Source organism: Triticum dicoccoides, chromosome 7A, assembly GCF_002162155.2.
Source record: "Triticum dicoccoides isolate Atlit2015 ecotype Zavitan chromosome 7A, WEW_v2.0, whole genome shotgun sequence".
Lineage (NCBI taxonomy): Eukaryota > Viridiplantae > Streptophyta > Magnoliopsida > Poales > Poaceae > Triticum > Triticum dicoccoides.
In genome coordinates, this window is record NC_041392.1 from 576,318,443 (window position 1) to 576,340,857 (window position 22,415).

The following is a 22,415-nucleotide window of genomic DNA, read 5'->3' on the forward strand; positions in this document are numbered from 1 at the left end:
GACGATCTCATTTCGTGTTGCGAGGTGGACATGACTGTTGTTGCGGTTTCAGATCCCGATCGGCTGCTGCAGCGATCCCTTACTTTCAGACAGAGCAATTTCCTTTTTATGGGAACATCGAGCGAATCCTTCTCCACCAAGTGATAGCTTTTTCCATCGAGCGATCGAGGCACGAGCACTCGACGGCCTCTACTCGGCCCAACTCCAGCGCCAAGCGGCCGAGTGCGGCAGAGCCTTGACATCTTTTTAGAAATACTATGCCTATATAAAAAAACTGGGGCCCCTCAAAATTATGGGCCATGTGCAGGCCGCACATCTGGCACCACTATGGGCCCGGACCTGGTAGCATCATCATCACTGTCATCACGCCGGCGTGATGACGAAACTCTCCCATGAAGCTCTGCTAGATTGGAGTTCGTGGGATGTCATCGAGCTGAACATGTGCTGAACTCGGAGGTGTCGTGTGTTCGGTATTTGAATCGGTCGGATCATGAAGACGTACGACTACATCAACCGTGTTGTGCTAACGCTTCCGCTTTCGGTCTATGAGGGTACGTAGACACACTCTCCCCTCTCGTTGCTATGCATCACCATGATCATGTGTGTGCGTAGGAATTTTTTTGAAATTACTACATTCACCAACAGTGGCATCCGAGCCAGGTTTATGCGTAGATGTTATATGCACGAGTAGAACACAAGTGAGTTGTGGGCGATACAAGTCATACTGCTTACCAGAATGTCATACTTTGGTTCGGCGGTATTGTTGGATGAAGCGGCTCGGACCGACATTACGCGTACGCTTACGCGAGACTGGTTCTACCGACGTGCTTTGCACACAGGTGGCTGGCAGGTGTTAGTTTCTCAAACTTTAGTTGAACCGAGTGTGACTACGCCCGGTCCTTGTTGAAGGTTAAAACATCACTAACTTGACGAAATATTGTTGTGGTTTTGATGCGTAGGTAAGAACGGTTCTTGCTCAGCCCATAGCAGCCACGTAAAACTTGCAACAACAAAGTAGAGGACGTCTAACTTGTTTTTGCAGGGCATCTTGTGATGTGATAAGATCAAGAAAGTACTTTGGAGAGATCAAAGGCACAAGATGATGATGGCCATATCATGTCACATATTTTTGATTGCATGTGATGTTTATCTTTTATACATCTTATTTTGCTTAGATAGACGGTAGCATTATAAGATGATCTCTCACTAAATTTCAAGGTACAAGTGTTCTCCTTGAGTATGCACCATTGCGAAAATTCATCGTGCCGAGACACCACGTGATGATCGGGTGTGATAAGCTCTACGTTCACATACAACGGGTGCAAGCCAGTTTTGCACACGCAGAAATACTCGGGTTAAACTTGACGAGCCTAGCATATGCATATATGGCCTCGGAACACTGGAGACCGAAAGGTCGAGCGTGAATCATATAGTAGATATGATCAACATAGTGATGTTCACCATTGAAAACTACTCCATCTCACGTGATGATCGGACATGGTTTAGTTGATATGGATCACGTGATCACTTAGATGATTGGAGGGATGTGTATCTAAGTGGGAGTTCTTTAATAATTTGATTAACTGAACTTTAATATATCATGAACTTAGTCCTGATAGTATTTGCATAGCTATGTTGTACTCCCTCCTTTCCGGTTTATAGGGCTTATCTCAAAATTTTAGTTTTTCCATTTTATAAGGCTCAATTTGGTTGTTCCCCATCACATGTTCAGCCTTCAAGGTGCATTAAATCATTGCATACAAGTATTAAGAGAAAATTGACCAATGCATGCACTTTATGCATGCATGCTTTGCAATTAATGCATTCGTAAACATAATTTTTTGAGGAAAACAAGAGCATTAATTGGGTGCTTTTGCAAACTACAAAAAATATTCCACCACTCATCATCTACCTTGGTTGGTGAGATTTTTGAATTGAGCCTTATAAACCAGAAAGAAGGGAGTAGATCAATAGCTCGCGATGTAGCTCCCCGTTTACTTTGGTATGTTCCTAGAGAAAAACTAAGTTGAAAGATGTTAGTAGCAATGATGCGGATTGGATCTGTGATCTGAGGATTATCCTCATTGCTGCACACAAGAATTATGTCCTTGATGCACCGCTAGGTGACGGACCTATTGCAGGAGAATATGCAGGCATTATGAACGTTTGGCAAAGCTCGGTATGATGACTACTTGATAGTTTAGTGCACCATGCTTTACGGCTTAGAACCGGGACTTCAAAAATGTTTTGAATGCCACAGAGCATATAAGATGTTCCAAGAGTTGAAATTAGTATTTCAGACTCATGCCCATGTCGAAAGGTATGATACCTTTGATAAGTACTTTGCCTAAAAAATGGAGGAGAATAGCTCAGCTAGTGAGCATGTGCTCAGAATGTCTGAGTTCTACAATCACTTGAATCAAGTGGGAGTTAATCTTCCAGATAAGATAGTGATTGACAGAATTCTCTAGTCACTATCACCAAGTTACTAGAACTTCGTGATGAACTATAATATGCAAGGGATAACGGAAACGATTCCCAAGCTCTTCGTGATATGGAAATCTACGAAGGTAGAAATCAAGAAAAGCATCAAGTGTTGATGGTTGACAAGACCACTAGTTTCAAGAAAAGGGCAAAGGGAAGCAGGGGAACTTCAAGAAGAACGGCAAGCAAGTTTCTGCTCAAGTGAAGAAGCCCAAGTCTAGACCTAAGCTTGAGACTAAGTGCTTCTACTGCAAAGGGACTGGTCACTGGAAGCAGAACTGCCCCAAGTATTTGGCGGATAAGAAGGATGGCAAAGTGAACAAAGGTATATTTTATATACATGTTATTGATGTGTACTTTACTAGTGTTTATAGCAACCCCTCATTATTTGATACTAGTTCAGTTGCTAAGATTAGTAACTCGAAACGGGAGTTGCAGAATGAACAGAGACTAGTTAAGGGTGAAGTGACGATGTGTGTTGGAAGTGGTTCCAAAATTGATATGATCATCATCACACACTCCCTATACTTTCGGGATTAGTGTTGAACCTTAAATAAATGTTATTTGGTGTTTACGTTAAGCATGAATATGATTGGATCATGTTTATTGCAATACAATTATTCATTTAAGTCAAAGAATAATTGTTGTTCTATTTACATGAATAAAACCTTCTATGGTCATACACTCAATATAAATGGTTTATTAAATCTCGATCTTAGTGATGCACATATTCATAATATTGAAGCCAAAAGATGCAATGTTAATAATGATAGTGCAACTTATTTGTGGCACTGCCATTTAGGTCATATTGGTGTAAAGCGCATGAAGAAACTCCATGCTGATGGGTTTTTGGAATTACTTGATTATGAATCACTTGATGCTTGCGAACCATGCCTCATGGGCAAGATGACTAAGACTCCATTCTCCGGAACAATGGAGCGAGCAACTGACTTATTGGAAATAATACATACTGATGTATGCGGTCCGATGAGTGTTGAGGCTCGCGGCGGGTATCGTTATTTTCTGACCTTCACAGATGATTTGAGCAGATATGGGTATATCTACTTGATGAAACATAAGTCTGAAACATTTGAAAAGTTCAAAGAATTTCAGAGTGAAGTGGAAAATCATCGTAATAAGAAAATAAAGTTCCTGCGATCTAATCGTGGAGGAGAATATTTGAGTTACGAGTTTGGTCTTCATTTGAAACAATGCGGAATAGTTTCGCAACTCAAGCCACCTGGAACACCACAGCGTAATGGTGTGTCTGAACGTCATCACCGTACTTTATTAGGTATGGTGTGATCTATGATGTCTCTTACCGATTTATCACTATCATGTTGGGGTTATCATTAGAGATAGCTGCATTCACGTTAAATAGGGCACCATCTAAATCCGTTGAGATGACACCATATGAACTGTGGTTTGGCTAGAAACCTAAGCTGTCGTTTCTTAAAGTTTGGGGCTGCGATGCTTATGTGAAAAAGTTTCAACCTGATAAGCTCGAACCCAAATCGGAGAAATGTGTCTTCATAGAATACCCAAAGGGAACTATTAGGTACACCTTCTATCACAGATCCAAAGGCAAGATCTTTGTTGCTAAAAGTGGATCCTTTCTAGAGAAGGAGTTTCTCTCAAAAGAAATGAGTGGGAGGAATGTAGAACTTGATGAGGTAATTGTACCTTCTCCCAAATTGGAAAGTAGTTCATCACAGAAATAAGTTCTAGTGATCTCTACACCAATTAGTGAGGAAGCTAATGATGATGATCATGAAACTTCAGATCAAGTTACTACTGAACCTCGTAGGCCAACTAGAGTATGGTCCACACCAGAGCGGTACGGTAATCCTTTCTGTAAGTCATGTTACTAGACCATGACGAACCTACGAACTATGAGGAAGCGATGATGAGCCCAGTTTCCGCGAAATGGCTTGAGGCCATGAAATCTGAGATGGGATCCATGTATGAGAACAAAGTATGGACTTTGATTGACTTGCTCGATGATCGGTGAGTCATTAACAATAAATGGATCTTCAAGAGGAAGCCAGACGATGATAGTAGTGTTACTATCTACAAAGCTCGAATTGTCGCAAAATGTTTTCGACAAGTTCAAGGTGTTGACTACGATGAGATCTTCTCACTCGTATCAATGCTTAAAAGTCTGTCCGAATCATGTTAGCAGTTGCCGCATTTTATGAAATATAGCAAATGGATGTCAAAACTATATTCCTTAATGGATTTCTTAAAGAAGAGTTGTATATGATGCAACCAGAAGGTTTTGTCGATCCTAAAGGTGCTAACAAAGTGAGCAAGCTCCAGCGATCCATCTATGGACTGGTGCAAGCATCTCGGAGTTGGAATATATGCTTTGATAAAGTGATCAAAGCATATGGTTTTATACAGACTTGCAGTGAAGTCTGTATTTACAAGAAAGTGAGTGGGAGCTGTAGGGTAACGCAACAGAAAACAAAAAATTCTGACCCACGCACCAGCCCAGGACCACTATGGAGACTACATACATGGTTTGATATTTTTCATTACCGACTCGTAGCGCAGCGGAAGTAGAGTCGATGATGAGTGGCGGTGCAGATCCCCGCAGCTAGGATTTACAACCTCCCAACCGCGAGGATGTATACCCTCATCCACCCCACGGACAGCCCTCCGGGAGGCGGTCACACAGTTCCTCGGACGGTGTCGCGGACAGCCCTTCGGGAGGAGTCACAGAACTCGGACCGTCACTTGGACAGCCCTTCGGGAGGCACTCTCAAAACATCCCCTCGGACAAAAGGATCGAAACTACGACCTCTCTACGGGGTTGCACACATACGGTGTCATCTATCCGGCAGGGGTTCGCCATCCAGAACTAGTTCCTGCCGGAACCCAGACAACCTTTCGGCTCTACAAAACTATTTCGCTGGGAGGGGGAGAGAGAGCCAGATCATGCATGGCATTTGTATGAGAGCAAGATTGTGTCTTTAGGCAGCCCCCTCCACCCCTATTTATAGGCCAAGCCCAAGGGTGGCTTCTCCAAGAAGCCAAAGGGGATAATACCAAAAGGCCCTCAAGGTGGCTTCTCTAAGAAGCCAAGCAAAAAGCACTTTCACTATTCACGACGACATTTTTCAGCGTCCGTTCGAACTAAAAATATTTATGTGGGCTCAGAACATTTCCAGTACCCACTAAAATAATTTTCATTGCGTTCCAAACCAATTTCGGTTTAGTGAATTTCATCTGCGAAAAGCAAACAAGAATGCGTTTTCACTATTCATGAAGACAATTTTTTCACGTCCATTACATCCGAAAATATTTCTATGGGTCTTAGAATAATTCCAGTACCCACTAAAATGATTTTGGATTCATTCCGAAACAATTTCAGATTAGTGAATTTCATTTGTGAAAAGCAACCAAACCGGTACCGACAGCTCCGGAACAATTCCAGAAAGTTTCCAGAATGACTCTGGCACCCTCCAAGAATTATCAGGCATGTGCCGAAACCAATTTGACTTAATAGTATATCCCGAAACAACTTTTTGGTTTAACTGAAACTCATCTGATGACCTCTCTCTGTGGAACTTTTCCACTGTCTGAAACATTTTGGTGTCCGAAACTTTTTCGGTGATTTTCTCTCAAACTCCCTGTCTAGTATTCAGCAGATAGATGACCCTTAAGCGTGTGACCCTATAGGTTCGGTGAAGCATAGACATGACCGGAACACTTTCCGATCAATGATCAACATTGGAGCCGTGGACACCCATATTGACCCCTATACCCACATGAATGAATATTCGAGCGAACCTCCAGTTGTCGTGTGCTATTCATGTTGCTTCGTGATATGTTACAAATACCCGAGGTGAGACATGTTGGCATCCCCATGGATAAACAACTTGTCCACTATGCCAGTTACCTCGTTACCGGTATTGTTCTCTTTTGTCGTTCCCATGTTCCGGTATCCCCGTGATCAAATCACAAAGTGTCTGGCCAGACGATGATGGATACCGTAACACTGAGAGGTCCCAGAGATGTCTCTCCATCGTCGGAGGAGCAAATCCCAATCTTGAGCTATCAAGTTACTTGACATACTTTTCCATGAACTCGTAAGCCGCCGTAATAGCCACCCATTTACGGATGACGTTTAACAAACCCCAAAGTTCATGAAGCAAGCATGAAGAAACTTGATACTCTCATGGTCTAAGGAATCATGCAAACGTTAACCATCCCTGTGTTATGTACCATTAACTTGTGACGAATGAATCTCATAGCATAACATCAATCCAGGTCGATTCAACACAAATATTCTCTTAACATTGTGCCCTCAAAGTTGCTGGCATAGACATGCCCATGATCAGGAAAACAGAACCATCATGCAACACTTGAGCTAGTCTTAGAGGCCATACTAAGAATACTTCTTACCGTTTATTATTCCACACGTGCATATGAGTCTTCCTCCAAGCCTCGTGTTATTGCAGACTCGAGAACCATAGCAGTTATAGCATGGAACATAAACATAATTATGAACTTGGAGATAAATAATATCATTTATTATTGCCTCTAGGGCATATCTCCTACAGACTCCCACTTGCACTAGAGTTAATAATCTAGTTAATGCTAATGCACTTTACACGTATGGCATACTGGTGTAAAAAATGCTTCTCATGTGGTATAGCCTGATGTCCATCGGATCTGACAACTTCAGCTTTGTGTGTATCTCTGCACATCCTCGCGTTTTCACGCTTTCACAAAATTCATATTTTGTGCGGACTTGGCTTTGTATATATGTGAATCATTGGTTGAAACATGATTCTCAGACTGAGTTATGGAGCAACTATCTGCAATAGTGTCCCATTGACCAAAGCCTTCTTGGAACCATACTAAGTTCATGAATGAACTATATGATGCAACATCTTTGTCTTTGTCGCTTCTAAAGCGGCAACATACTTCGCCTCTGTTATAGAATTCACCATAGTAACTTGTTTCGAACAATTTCCAACTAACTGCACCACCATATTGTGTGTTACACAAAACCCTCAATTTAAATCAAAAATCACATGGAGAAATGATGAAGATTGTATCGATGTAACCTTTTACAATGAACTCTTCATGATCTCCACTTGCGAGAAAACATGTCATCAGTGCTACTTTAGTACTCAATGATCCTTTTTCACTCTTGTCCCATGATCAGTACTTTTGATCACTTTGGTATCTATACTCGCAACATCTTGGGAGTATTAGACATATCTGGTTGTTTTACATACCACGGAATACATGATTAATCCAAACGCAGGAGTGTGTGGAATCTCCATCATGTATTTTGCTCATCAGTCTTTTGGGACACTGATTCTTGCAAAAACTCTTTCCATGTGACTTCGGCAAGAATCACTCCTTGTCGTTCTTAGTGCTAAACGGTTTTAGCATCTTGTCAATATGTATTTTTGCTCAGCCCTATTAGGTAAATCTATCTCCATAGATCATTATGCCTAATATCAAGGCTATTTAGCCCAACACTTCATTGAAAAACTATTTTCAAATGAAGTCCTAATTCGTGTCAAGAAATTTATTTCCAATTAACAATGTGTCAAGCACACAAGGTTTTCAGAAATATTATTATGCTCCCACTTACTTTCTTGAAACCACAAGCATCTTCGTTACCCATTGATGAAGTCAAATCCCTTTGACCATTCCATCAAAAACGAAGATTCCAACTCCATTTTGCTCTCTTCTGTCCATTGCTGGAACTCCGAAGCTAGCATACTTAGTAGCATCCTTTGGACCGACAAAATACTTTGGAATGTATCACATACAAGTCCTAGGTTTTAATTCCATTTCATGGAAATTCTTTTGTCATCCATGTTTCATATCTCACGTTTTGAAATATGTATTAATTGCTAGTTTAACCCGAACCGACTTTAAGCATTGCTACGGTGAGGCAATCTCATTGTAGTCAACTCCTTGAACTTGTTATTGCAACAAGTCGAGCTTAATGGATAAAACATTTTTATCCATATCAGTTTATAGTCCCATTACAATCCGTTAGACTCCAAGTCTTTCAGAGGGTTTATCAAGATTTAAATCTTGAATCATTTATGGAAACTATCTCGGATTATATTGGCATTCAGCCAATTCCGGAGTCAGGGCCCATCAACGCTTCCTTGTGTATCATAGGTATACTGTTGTCTAACAACAATATCTCGTTTGCGCACCTGAGAGGTTTGCATGTGCTTTGCTTATGTTGTTCAGCTACAAGTTCGACCAAAGTCCATACATCTAATGTAGAGGTTTCCGTATCAGTCGCAGTAGGAAACTCTAGAATTACTTCCAATGTCCCTTTCCTTTGACCTGATGATGAAGATACTTGTTATCTCATCGAGTTGCACTGTCCTCCCACTTACCCTTTTGCAAGAACTATTCTCTTTAAAAGCATATCTTTTTGTGGCAAAAATTCTTTGCCTCGGTATAGTGGTGGGGGAATACCCAATGACTTGGGATAACTTACAAAGTAGCACTTTTCTGATTTGGAATAGGTTTGTAACCTTTTACACAAGCCCCATATTCCAAATGTTAAGAAAAGATATAACATGGTTGGGCGTACCATACCATGCCATCATTTCAAGAGACCTGATGGAGCTCTTTTCAGTGTAAAAGTCGCAGTCTCTAAAGCATTACTCTTCAAAAGTGATAATGGCAAATTTATTTATGTCATCTTTGATCTTACCATGTCATAAACGGGTTGATTACATCTTAACAGACATTCCACTCATAGTGGTGTTCCGGGAGGTGTAAGTTATGAAACTCTTTTCACAACTCATCAAACATTTGCTAAACTTGTAACTCAGATATTCCTTTCTGCAATCAAATTGTAGAAACATAATTTCCTTGTTACAATAACTTCTACTTCATTTTTGAAAACCTTTCGAATGATTTCAAAAGATCCAGACTTACGTCTCATCAAGCGAATATCCATATATCTACTTGAGTCATTTCTGAAGATATATAAATCCACTACTTGCAACAACATTTATTGAACTACACACATCAAAATGTATGATCGCCAATAAGTTTGTTGCTCGTTCCTTATGGCCTGTGAACGGTATTTCAATCACTTCACTTTTCGGAGGAAAGTTGCAAGTGTCAAATGATTCAAAATGAAACGACTTCAAAATCCATCATAATGGAATTTTTCCATGCGGGTTTCTCCAATGTCACCAAATGCAGTGCCACACATGTGTGGTATTCTCATAGTCTTGCAACATTTAGCGTCAGTGTTATGGATGTATCATTTTACCATCAATATTCATAACATACATCCCATCTTGGATGGAAGCATGGCCCTTCATGTTATTCATAATACCGAACAACAATTGTTCTTTTATGAACAACCCTTTCGCAATAAAGATTGTGCAATGGGCTAGAGTGTAAGAAACTCTAAAATGAATTATGAAAGTAAACACAGAGGTAATATATTAATATCATTATTCATAACATACATCTCATTCATAATGAAAGTATGGCCCTTATGTTTATTCATAATACTGAACATCAAAAGTTCTCTTATGAACAACCTTCTTGCAAGATACTTTATGCAATGGGCTAGAGTGTGTAAAACTCTAAAATGTTTTATGAAAATAAATAAATATGGTAATACACCGATGGAAGATATAGTAACATTTACTATGTTCCATGTGTGTATCTAAACCTCATTCCTGGCCAGTCTTTCGGGCCATAGTAGTGCTTACATCGAGTTGCAACAAAATGCAATCGAGCGGGTATCCTTGGGATTAACTCATAATACCCAAGAATTAGTGATTAACATGTTTAACCATAACTCCAAGAACTATATCTTTCACCAGCCTTCTATACATCAAAAACTTGTATCACATTCATACATGAGCTGGATATTCCAGTCATCTTTCTTTCTGCCTTTATACTTCTAACAGTTTAACTTTTAGTATTTCCTACTCGCAAAAGAAGCACCCAACTTAAGAGTGGCGTTAGCCCCGGACTTCCTAGGCATGTAAGTCATACTAACACCCTTTGGACACTTCCTTTCTCTTTAAGTTGTTGTTTTATTCACCTTTCCTCATATGACAAGCGTTCTTATGGATCCCTCTCTTATCAGTCTAATGCATAGTAAACACTTTACTAATAATTTGCAGACAAACATTGCTTTGGATATTTCATATCTTTCAGCCATTGTTTGTATCTGAAAATTAATTTTCAGTTCCATGAATATCACATAACTATCCCAAACTATTGAAGTTTGAGTTTCATGGAAGCAAACATATTGCACTTGACCGCAACAGAATTCTAGCTTTTGGATCGAAGGACGAGAGTCTCATCATCCATTACATTTAGCTGGAGTATACAGAAAGCATGTGATAGGACAAAGTCCTTCTTGGCACTTTTGAGGGCAATCCTCACATTACGTTACCAATCGTAAAGTTTTAACCAGATATTTAACATCTATTCAATTTTAACGGGGAAGGTGGAAACGCGAGCCATTATTCTACAACTATTTTGCAAGAAACACTTAGACAGTGTTCATAATTAATTGCACTGAGAATTAAACAAGTTAATTCTATAGTGCGCTCCCACTCAATTCAATATCTCTCAAAATTGATTGTGAGTGATTCAAGATCCGCATTTCAATTCGACGCCATTGACGGGTTCATCACTGATGATGCGAATTTGAATCGGTAGGCCAACTTGCTGATCACATCTCTATGTTGTTCTTGTTCATCTTTCAATGGGTGTGTTCCGAGCTCAGGACGATCATGCCTGAACGTCAAAGACAACCAAGTGATCTTGCTGCGAGGTATGACCTCACCCACCTCATTCCTCTCAATTCGTTCGTGCTCATGTGTACATGGCGCACCCCGAAAAGATATGAATTTCAGACGGTGCTACACTTGGGTGAACAATAACTACTTTGATATTTTGAAGTGAGAGATCACCCTAATAAAAAGCGACTACCGCGCAATCAAGAAGGGTGCAACAAGAGGGATAAACATCTCAGGCAATTCATAATAGCATTATATGGTATAGCCCCTTCTGACGGAGAAGTCTTTCATTTCTTTGTCTTTGGCATTCGCGTCGGTGTTCACCTTCGCGAAGATTGCCACCACCTTGTCGATGCACCAGATAATATTGCTATCTCCATAGCGTATAAAATTAATGCATTACTTAAGGTTGACACGCAGGTCATTAAAGTGCAATCATATGGCTCCAGCCATCATGCCGAATCATGACATGCATGTCATGTTAATTACATTATATAATCATCTCATACATAATCAAATTATTATGAGCACTGCTATACCACATCACATGCACATGCAAACCCTCCTGCAAAACCAAGTTAGACGCCTCTAATCGGTTCATGCAAAAACTTGTTTTTCGTGGCTTCTAAGGTTTCGAAACAAACCGAAGCTACCAACGTCCATCATCAAGTATGATAATTCAAGTCGCTAGATTAACTTTGCGGGGTGTATGAAACACGAGATAATAAAATATCGAGCCCCATACTGAACTTCGTCATACGCATGACCCCCATGCAGATCATATCTGCATTGGCCTTTTGTCTGCGAAATTTCATCTTTCTTTCTAACTATGGTGGATTTCGACAAACTATTAGCACTTCGTTGATCAATCAGGATTGCGGATTGCCAGAACATTGAAAATCCACCATGCCGTTATCAAGATCAGATATATGCAAATTCCAGGGAAGAAACAAGAACATCGGGTAACAGATTTCATCTGCTACCCGCACAAATAATTTTCAGTAATAGAACTCATCTACTACAAATTATATTATGCAACACCCATACATCTCTATGTATTCTAGATCGCAACCTGCATCAACGCATAGCACGGCCCTTGATGCCACTGTTGGGTAACACAGTAGAAAACAATAAATTTCCGACCTACGCACCAGCCCAGGACCACTATGGAGACTGCATACATTGTTTGATCTTTTTCGTTACCGACTCGTAGCGCAGCGGAAGTAGAGTCTATGATGAACGGCGGTGCAGATCCCCGCAGCTAGGATTTACAACCTCCCAACCGTGAGGATGTATACCCTCATCCGCCCCACGAACAGCCCTCAGGGAGGCGGTCGGACAGTCCCTCATACGGTGTCGCAGACAGCCCTTCGGGAGGAGTGATGACCCACAAGTATAGGGGATCTATCATAGTCCTTTCGATAAGTAAGAGTGTCGAACCCAACGAGGAGCAGAAGGAAATGATAAGCGGTTTCCAGTAAGGTATTCTCTGTAAGTACTGAAATAAGTGGTAACAGATAGTTTTGTGATAGGATGATTTGTAACGAGCAACAAGTAACAAAGGTAAATAAAGTGCATCAAGGTGGACCAATCCTTTTTGTAGCAAAGGACAAGCCTGGACAAACTCTTATATAAAGAAAAGCGCTCCCGAGGACACATGGGAATATCGTCAAGCTAGTTTTCATCACGCTCATGTGATTCGTGTTTGGTACTTTGATAATTTGGTATGTGGGTGTACCGGTGCTTGGGTACTGCCCTTACTTGGACAAGCATCCCACTTATGATTAAGCTCTATTAAGCATCCACAACTACAACAAAAGTATTAAGGTAAACCTAACCATAGCACGAAACATATGGATCCAAATCAGCCCCTTACGAAGCAACGCATAAACTAGGGTTTAAGCTTCTGTCACTCTAGCAACCCATCATCTACTTATTACTTCCCAATGCCTTCCTCTAGGCCCAAATAATGGTGAAGTGTCATGTAGTCTACGTTCACATAACACCACTAGAGGAGAGACAACATACATCTCATCAAAATATCGAACGAATACCAAATTCACATGACTACTAATAGCAAGAATTCTCCCATGTCCTCAGGAACAAACGTAACTACTCACAAAGCATAAACATGTTCATAATCAGAGGGGTATTAATGTGCCTATAGGATCTGAACATATGATCTTCCACCAATTAAACCAACTAGCATCAACTACAAGGAGTAATTAACACTACTAGCAACCTACTAGCACCAATCCCGGACTTGGAGACAAGAATTGGATACAAGAGATGAACTAGGGTTTTGAGAGGAGATGGTGCTGATGAAGATGTTGATGGAGATTGCCCTCTCCCGATGAGAGGAGCATTGGTGATGACAATGGCAATGATTTCTGATACGTCTCCAACGTATCTATAATTTTTGATTGCTCCATGCTATATTATCTACCGTTTTGGACTATATATTGGGCTTTATTTTCCACTTTTATATTATTTTTGGGACTAACCTATTAACCGGAGGCCCAGCCCAGAATTGCTGTTTTTTGCCTATTTCAGTGTTTCGAAGAAACAGAATATCAGACGGAGTCCAAACGGAATAAAATCTTCGGGAACGTGATTTTCTCACCGAACGTGATCCAGGAGACTTGGACCCTGCTCCAAGGAACAAAAGAGGCGGTCACGAGGGTGGGGGGCGCGCCCCCTGCCTCGTGGGCCTCTCGTTGCTCCTCCGGCGTACTTCTTCCTCCTATATATACACACGTACCCCCAAACGATCAGAACAGGAGCCAAAAACCTAATTCCACCGTCGCAACTTTCTGTATCCACGAGATCCCATCTTGGGGCTTGTTCCGGAGCTTCGCCAGAAGAGGGTCGTCATCACGGAGGGCTTCTACATCATCCTAGCCTCTCCAATGAAGTGTGAGTAGTTTACCTCAGACCTTCGGGTCCATAGTTAGTAGCTAGATGGCTTCTTCTCTCTTTTTGGATCTCAATACAATGTTCTCCCCCTCTCTTTTGGAGATCTATTCGATGTAATCTTCCTCTTTTGCGGTGTGTTTGTTGAGACCGATGAATTGTGGGTTTATGATCAAGTCTATCTATGAACAATATTTGAATCTTCTCTGAATTCTTTTATGTATGATTGGTTATCTTTCCAAGTCTCTTCGAATTATCCGTTTGGTTTGGCCAACTAGATTGGTAGTTCTTGCCATGGGAGAAGTGCTTAGCTTTGGGTTCGATCTTGCGGTGTTCTTTCCCAGTGACAGAAGGGGCAGCAAGACACATATTGTATCGTTGCCATCGAGGATAACAAGATGGGGTTTATTTCATATTGCATGACTTTATCTCTCTACATCATGTCATCTTGCTTAAAGTGTTACTTTGTTTTTAACTTAATACTCTAGATGCATGCTGGATAGCGGTCGATGAGTGGAGTAATAGTAGTAGATGCAGAATCGTTTCAGTCTACTTGTCACGGATGTGATGCCTATATACATGATCATGCCTAGATATTCTCATAACTATGCTCAATTCTGTCAATTGCTCAACAGTAATTTGTTCACCCACCGTAGAAAACTTATGCTCTCGAGAGAAGCCACTAGTGAAACCTATGGCCCCCGGGTCTATTCTCATCATATCAATCTCCATCACTTTTATATTGTTTTGCTATTACTTTGCTTTTACTTTTTACTTTGCATCTTTATATCAAAAATACCAAAAATATTCTATCTATCAGATCTCACTCTCGTAAGTGACCGTGAAGGGCTTGACAACCCCTAATCGCGTTGGTTGCGGGTAGCTATCGCTTTGTGCAGGTACGAGGGACTTGAGCGTGGGCTCCTACTGGATTGATACCTTGGTTCTCAAAAACTGAGGGAAATACTTACGCTAATCTGCTACATCATCCCTTCCTCTTTGGGGAAGACCAACGCAAGCTCAAGACGTAGCAAGAAGGATTTCTGGCACCGTTGCCGAGGAGTCTACGCAAAAAGTCAACATACCAAGTACCCATCACAATCCCTATCTCCCGCATTACATTATTTGCCATTTGCCTCTCGTTTTCCTCTCCCCCCAATTCACCCTTACTATTTTATTCGCCCTCTCTCTCCCTATCCTCCCTCTCTATTTGCCTCTTTTTGCCCATTTTCTTTTGTTTGCTCGTGTGTTAGATTGCTTGTTTGTCGCGATGGCTCTACCAAATTTTGGTGATCTTCACTTTAAAAGGTTAGAGGAGATCGAAAACAACGTTAGGAAGTTTATGGTTTTGCAATTTGAGCATAATAATTTCTTTAGAAACGAGTTTAAGGAACAAAAGGGTTTTATGAGTTATATGAACAAAGAGCTCGATGATATGTCTAAAGAATTTGACGGTATCAGATCCCAAATTGCTCGTCTTGAAAAGATGACTGCTGAAATTTCGAACATGCAAGCTACCTTAGTCAATAAGATGGCCGCAAAACCGAATACCTATGAAAATCAAGATGAAGATCTAAAAGTTATTGATGTATCCCCTATCAAATCTTTGTTCTGCAATATGAATCTTGATGAAACTGAATATGATCTTCCTTTACCTAGAAGGCGTTCCAAAAATTCGGAGTATTTAGATCTTTATGATGAAATTGACGAAAGTGGGATTGAAAGAAATAAAAATTTAGATGTTGCTAAACCCACTATATTGTATTTCAAGGAATTTAATTATGAAAGATGCTCTTTGATTGATTGTATTTCTTTGTTGCAATCCGTGCTAAATTCTCCGCATGCTTATAGTCAAAAGAAAGCCTTCACCGAACATATTGTTGATGCCTTGATGCAATCTTATGAAGAAAAACTTGAGTTGAAAGTCTCTATACCTATAAAACTCTATGATGAGTGGGAACCAACTATCAAAATTAAAATTAAAATCATGAGTTTTATGCTTTGTGTGATTTGGGTGCTAGTGTCTCCACTATCCCCAAAACTTTGTGTGATTTGCTAGATTTCCGCAATCTTGATGCTTGCTCCCTAAACTTGCATATTGCGGATTCCACTATTAAGAAACCTATGGGAAGAATTAATTATGTTCTTATTGTTGCAAACAGGAATTATGTGCCCATAGATTTCATTGTTCTTGATATAGATTGCAATCCTTCTTGCCCTGTTATTCTTCGTAGACCTTTCCTTAGAACGGTTGGTGCGATTATTGATATGAAGGAAGGGGATATTAGATTTCAATTTCCATTAAAATAGGGCATGGAACACTTTCCAAGAAAGAAAATAAAATTTCCATATGAAACCATCATGAGAGCCACTTATGGATTTCCTTCCAAAGATGGCAATACCTAGATCTATCCTCGTTTTTATGCCTAGCTAGGGGCGTTAAACGATAACGCTTGTTGGGAGGAAACCCAATTTTATTTTTATTCCTTGCTTTTTGCTCCTGTTTAGTAATAAATAAATTATTTATCCTCTGTTTTGGTTGTGTTTTTTGTGTTTAATTAGTGTTTGTGCCAAGTAGAACCGTTGGGAAGACTTGGGGAAAGTCTTGTTGAACTTGCTGTAAAAAACAGAAACATTAGCGCTCACAAGAACTGCTGTCATTTTTATTTGAAGAGTGATATTTAGTTAATTACTTTTGCAGATGATTAATAGATAAATTCCTCACGTCCAGAAATTCATTTTAGAATTTTTGGGGTTCCATATATTGCGCTAGCTACAGATTACTACAGACTGTTCTGTTTTTGACAGATTCTGTTTTTCGTGTGTTGTTTGCTTATTTTGATGAATCTATGGCTAGTAAAATAGTTTATGATCCATAGATAAGTTGGAATACAGTATATTTAACACCAATATAAATAAATAATGAGTTCATTACAGTACCTTGAAGTGGTCTTTTGTTTTCTTTCGCTAACGGAGCTCACGAGTTTTCTATTTTGAGTTTTGTGTTGTGAAGTTTTCAAGTTTTGGGTGAGTTCTTTTGATGGATTATGGAACAAGGAGTGGCAAGAACCTAAGCTTGGGGATGCCCATGGCACCCCCAAGATAATCCAAGGACACCAAAAAGTAAAATCTTGGGGATGCCACGGAAGGCATCCCCTCTTTCGTCCACTTCCATCGGTAATTTACTTGGAGCTATATTTTTATTCACCAACATGATATGTGTTTTGCTTAGAGCGTCTTGTATTATTTGTGTCTTTGTTTGTTAGTATGCCACAATCATCCTTGTTGTACACACCTTTTGAGAGAGTCATCTATGAATTAAAATTTGATAGAATACTCTATGTGCTTCACTTATATCTTTTGAGCTATGTAGTTTTCTCTACATACTTCACTTATATCTTTTGAGCGTTATAATTTTTCTCTATGTGCTTCACTTAGATATTTTAGAGCACAGTGGTGGTTTGTTTTAAAGAAACTATTGATCTCTCATGCTTCACTTAAATTATTTTGAGAGTCTTAATAGCATGGTAATTTGCTTAATATAAATATGCTTGGTGTTCAAGATATGTGAAATTTTCTGAGTGCGTTGAATACTAAGAGAAGATTGAAGCATGATAATTGTTTTGAGATATGGAAGTGATAATATTAGAGTTATGCTAGTTTAGTAGTTGTGAATTTAAAGAATAGTTGTGTTAAAGTTTGTGATTCCCGTAGCATGCACGTATGGTGAACCGTTATGTGATGAAGTCGGAGCATAATTTATTTATTTATTGTCTTCCTTATGAGTGGCGGTCGGGGATGAGCAATGGTCTTTTCCTACCAATCTATACCCCTAGGAGCATGCGCGTAATACTTTTCTTTGATAACTTCTAGATTTTTGCAATAAGTATATGAGTTCTTTATGACTAATGTTGAGTCCATGGATTATATGCACTTTTTCCCATCCTTCCACCATTGCTAGCCTCTCTAATACCGCGCACCTTTCGCCGGTATCATACACCCACCATATACCTTCCTCAAAACAGCCACCATACCTACCTATCATGTCATTTCCATAGCCATTCCGAGATATATTGCCATGCAACTTTCCACCGTTCCGTTTATTATGACACGCTCCATCATTGTCATATTGCTAGCATGATCATGTAGTTGACATCGTATTTGTGGCAAAGCCACCATTCATAATTCTTTCATACATGTCACTCTTGATTCATTGCATCTCCCGGTACACTGCCGGAGGCATTCATATAGAGTCATATTTGTTCTAAGTATCGAGTTGTAATTGTTGAGTTGTAAGAAAAATAAAAGTGTGATGATCATCATTTTCTAGAGCATTGTCCCAAGTGAGGAAAGGATGATGGAGACTATGATTCCCCCATAAGTCGGGATGAGACTCCGGACGAAAAATAAATAAAAGAGGCCAAAGAAGCCCAAAAAAAGAGAGAAAGAAAAGAGGCCATAAAAAAAGAAGAAAAGGCCCAACTAAAAAAATAAAAAAAATTGAGAGAAAAAGAGAGAAGGGACAATGTTACTATCCTTTTACCACAATTGTGCTTCAAAGTAGCACCATGATCTTCATAGTAGAGAGTCTCTCATGTTATCACTTTCATATACTAGTGGGAATCTTCCATTATAGAACTTGGCTTGTATATTCCAATGATGGGCTTCCTCAAATTGCCCTAGGTCTTCATGAGCAAGCAAGTTGGATGCACACCCACTTAGTTTCTTTTTGAGCTTTCATATACTTATAGCTCTAGTGCATCCGTTGCATGGCAATCCCTACTCACTCACATTGATATCTATTGATGGGCATCTCCATAGCCCGTTGATACGCCTAGTTGATGTGAGACTATCTTCTCATTTTTGTCTTCTCCACAACCACCATTCTATTCCACCTATAGTGCTATATACATGGCTCACGCTCATGTATTGCGTGAAGATTGAAAAGGTTTTGAAAAAGTTAGAGTATGAAACAATTGCTTGGCTTGTCATCGGAGTTGTGCATGATTTAAATACTTTGTGTGGTGAAGATAGAGCATAGCCAGACTATGATTTTGTAGGGATAACTTTCTTTGGCCATGTTATTTCGAGAAGACATAATTACTTTATTAGTATGCTTGAAGTGTTATTATTCTTTATGTCAATATGAACTTTTGTCTTGAATCTTTCTAATCTGAATATCCATACCACCATTAAGAAATTTTGCATTGAAATTATGCCAAGTAGCACTCCGCATCAAAAATTCTCTTTTTATCATTTACCTACTCGAGGACGAGCAGGAATTAAGCTTGGGGATGCCTGATACGTCTCCAACGTATCTATAATTTTTGATTGCTCCATGCTATATTATCTACTGTTTTGGACTATATATTGGGCTTTATTTTCCACTTTTATATTATTTTTGGGACTAACCTATTAACCGAAGGCCCAGCCCAGAATTGCTGTTTTTTTTGCCTATTTCAGTGTTTCGAAGAAATAGAATATCAGACGGAGTCCAAACGGAATAAAATCTTCGGGAACGTGATTTTCTCACCGAACGTGATCCAGGAGACTTGGACCCTGCTCCAAGGAACAAAAGAGGCGGTCACGAGGGTGGGGGCGCGCCCCCCTGCCTCGTGGGCCCCTCGTTGCTCCTCCGGCATACTTCTTCCTCCTATATATACACACGTACCCCCAAACGATCAGAACAGGAGCCAAAAACCTAATTGCACCGCCGCAACTTTCTGTATCCACGAGATCCCATCTTGGGGCCTGTTCCGGAGCTCCACCGGAAGAGGGCCGTCATCACGGAGGGCTTCTACATCATCCTAGCCTCTCCGATGAAGTGTGAGTAGTTTACCTCAGACCTTCGGGTCCATAGTTAGTAGCTAGATGGCTCCTTCTCTCTTTTTGGATCTTAATACAATGTTCTCCCCCTCTCTTGTGGAGATCTATTCGATGTAATCTTCCTCTTTTGCGGTGTGTTTGTTGAGACCGATGAATTGTGGGTTTATGATCAAGTCTATCTATGAACAATATTTGAATCTTCTCTGAATTCTTTTATGTATGATTGGTTATCTTTGCAAGTCTCTTCGAATTATCCGTTTGGTTTGGCCAACTAGATTGGTAGTTCTTGCCATGGGAGAAGTGCTTAGCTTTGGGTTCGATCTTGCGGTGTTCTTTCCCAGTGACAGAAGGGGCAGCAAGACACGTATTGTATCGTTGCCATCGAGGATAACAAGATGGGGTTTATTTCATATTGCATGAATTTATCTCTCTACATCATGTCATCTTGCTTAAAGTGTTACTCTGTTTTTAACTTAATACTCTAGATGCATGCTGGATTGCGGTCGATGAGTGGAGTAATAGTAGTAGATGCAGAATCCTTTCGGTCTACTTGTCACGGACGTGATGCTATATACATGATCATGCCTAGATATTCTCATAACTATGCTCAATTCCATCAATTGCTCAATAGTAATTTGTTCACCCACCGTAGAAAACTTATGCTCTCGAGAGAAGCCACTAGTGAAACCTATGGCCCCCGGGTCTATTCTCATCATATCAATCTCCATCACTTTTATATTGTTTTGCTATTACTTTGCTTTTACTTTTTACTTTGCATCTTTATATCAAAAATACCAAAAATATTCTATCTATCAGATCTCACTCTCGTAAGTGATCGTGAAGGGCTTGACAACCCCTAATCGCGTTTGTTGCGGGTAGCTATCGCTTTGTGCAGGTACGAGGGACTTGAGCGTGGGCTCCTACTGGATTGATACCTTGGTTCTCAAAAACTGAGGGAAATACTTACGCTACTCTGCTGCATCATCCCTTCCTCTTCAGGGAAAACCAACGCAAGCTCAAGACGTAGCAATTTCCCCCTCCGGGAGGGAAGATTCCCCGGCAGAACAGCTCCACTAGAACCCTAGATTTGTTCTGCCAAAGTTCCGCCTCGTGGCGGTAGAGCTTCGTCCGAGAAGATGGCTTGTTATTTTTTTCCCATCGAAAGATTTCATATAGCAGAAGATGGTCTCCGGAGGGCCACCAGGGGGCCCACGAGGTAGGGGGGCGCGCCCAGGGGGTAGGGCGCGCCCCCACCCTCGTGGGCAGGGTGTGGCCCCCTGGTGAAGTTCTTGCTCTCAGTATTTTTTATATATTTGGAAAACGTCTTCCGTGGAGTTTCAGGACTTTTGGAGCTGTGTAGAATAGGTCTCTAATATTTGCTCCTTTTCCTGCCAAGAATCTCAGCTGCCGGCATTCTCCCTCTTTATGTAAACCTTGTGAAATAAGAGAGAATAGGCATAAGTATTGTGACATAATGTGTAATAACAGCCCATAACGCAATAAATATCGATATAAAAGCATGATGCAAAATGGACGTATTGATGTCTACTACACAACCTTCTTCTTGTAGACGTTGTTGGGCCTCCAAGTGCAGAGGTTTGTAGGACAGTAGCAAATTCCCTCAAGTGGATGTCCTAAGGTTTATCAATCCGTAGGAGGCGTAGGATGAAGATGGTCTCTCTCAAGCAACCCTGCAACCAAATAACAAAGAGTCTCTTGTGTTCCCAACACACCCAATACAATGGTAAATTGTATAGGTGCACTAGTTCAGCGAAGAGATGGTGAAACAAGTGGTATATGGATAGTAGATAAAGGTATTTGTAATCTGAAATTATAAAAACAACAAGGTAACGAATGATAAAAGTGAGCGTAAACGGTATTGCAATGTGTTGAAACAAGGCCTAGGGTTCATACTTTCGCTAGTGTAAGTTCCCTCAACAATACTAACATAATTGGATCACATAACTATCCCTCAACATGCAACAAAGAGTCACTCTAGAGTCACTAATAGCGGAGAACAAACGAAGAGATTATGGTAGGGTATGAAACCACCTCAAAGTTATTCTTTCCAATCAACCCGTTGGGCTATTCCTATAAGTTTCACAAACAGCCCTAGAGTTCGTACTAGAATAACACCTTAAGACACAAATCAACCAAAACCCTAATATCACCTAGATACTCCAATGTCACCTCAAGTATCCGTGGGTATGATTATACGATATGCATCACACAATCTTAGATTCATCTATTCAACTAACACAAAGGACCTCAAAGAGTGCCCCAAAGTTTCTACCGGAGAATCACGACGAAAACGTGTGCCAACCCCTATGCATAGGTTCCCAATGTCACGAAACCCGCAAGTTGATCACCTTAACATACATCAAGTGGCACGTGGTATCCCATTGTCACCACAGATAT